The 1,786-nt window shown below is 35.7% G+C and overlaps 1 protein-coding gene across 2 annotated transcripts in view; it reads right to left on the reverse strand.

The window, feature by feature from the left end:
* Nucleotides 1-1,786, reverse strand: part of ciita (class II, major histocompatibility complex, transactivator) — a 22,326-nt gene that overhangs the window by 11,826 nt on the left and 8,714 nt on the right. The gene's annotated exons all lie outside the window — the stretch shown is intronic.

Consider the following 1,786-nt stretch of genomic DNA (forward strand, 5'->3'; position numbering starts at 1 on the left):
ACACACACACACACACACACACACACACACACACACACACACATTGTACAAACATCAAACAGTGATTATTAGAAACAAGTCTTATATACTACTGTAGTACATAACAAAGATATTGATGCATGAGAATTAAAAGCATCAGGCTATGTTGAAGTTGCCTGAGTCCTGTCTTGAACTGACTGAGTGCCACAGGCATCATCCGATAAAGTTTTTTGCATGTCTTGGCATGTGCCATTGCAGCCACAACTGTTGTTTTGTGTTATCAAGCTTTGCACATCTTGCCATGTAAAGTTTCAGAATTTAATAAAAGAAAAAGTTAAAAGAAATGTAAACACAATGCTGCTGTTAAGGTCCTCTTAAACATACATGAAGAAGGAGAAGTAAATCATGTTCCAAATGTAAGTCTCTGTATCACAAACCAGTTGCTTTATGTACTGACTGTGACACGCAGCTATTGAAAGAGCTACCATTAAAACAATGTGTTCGGATTACTCAAAGTGCTAATTTTTGCTCTCTATATAAAACCACAGTAGTACCACAACTGTGTACCGCCTGCCACTACACAAAGTCATAAAAGACACTTAAAATGTAAACACTGTTCGTTACTACCCGCTTTAATTTAGTCTAATGTTCTCGTGGGGGGGCATAAGCACAGGAAAGAAGTGGGTTCCCATGATTTACACTAAACTGCTTTGGGTGTGTAATGTGTTCACACACAAAAAAACAGGTGGTGTGTTCCATGTAAGGGAAGGACATCTGAAGAGGAGTAGTAAAAGTAGTGTGTGAAAGAGATGGGTTCCATTGGGGGAGAAGTAGTTCAAGAAAGAACCGGGCTCTGCTCCCGTAATTTACTCTAAGATTTCTTGTGGAAATCATGATTCATGTGTAGAATGGGCGTGTGAGTGTGTGTGTATGTCTTTTATCTCCTGGATGAAACTTATACTCTTTCCCATTCACGTCCTATGGCGGTCATTTTTGACCGTAAACAAAAAACGTGTAACCAAGTTGAATAAATCACTCAAAATTCAAAGAAAATAGTCACAATGTATTATATTTTGTTAAGAACATCATAAAGTCTTGAGGCAGTCTGATGAAAAATGCCATATTTATGGCGCAGGGAACGTTTAAATCGGTATTTTTTTACTGGAACCGTGTTAGAAGTAGAGCCAGACTGATAAAGCTGATTTTAAGGCCGATACCGATACGAATATTTGGTTATTTAAAAATCCGATGTTCGGACATTTCGGCCGATATATATTAAAAAAATAAAATCCAGAAACGCATAACAAAACATAAACAGATTTCCCTAACATTAGTAATTGTTAGTTATTTATGAGTTCTCACTAAAATAATATGATAATAATTAGTTTTACTGTCATAACAGAACAGAGGAACATCAAAATATATCTTAAAGTTCTGATAAATAAAGTGTTTAAAAATACAAACTTAAGATATGAAACTTAAAGTCCTTTATCCAAAAACACAAGAACAAAAAAAAAAAAATTAGTGTTGCCAACAGGGACGTTGTAGAGTAACCTCTGGTATCTATGATATCTCTGGTAACTATGATATCCTATAATTTATTTGTCATAACTGCTTTGGTTGGGCTCTAGTTAGAAGGTTAAGGAATGTTTGTAATGTGTTGCGTTTTCTCAGATTTTGAGAGAAGAAAGGCTTGGTCCAATGAAGATTACCGAAAAGATTTAATAATGAAATGGCATGACAGAACAGGTTTTACTAGGGCTGCACAATTAATCGAATTTTAATCGCGATCACGATTTGGACTTCC

Source organism: Etheostoma spectabile, chromosome 15, assembly GCF_008692095.1.
Source record: "Etheostoma spectabile isolate EspeVRDwgs_2016 chromosome 15, UIUC_Espe_1.0, whole genome shotgun sequence".
Lineage (NCBI taxonomy): Eukaryota > Metazoa > Chordata > Actinopteri > Perciformes > Percidae > Etheostoma > Etheostoma spectabile.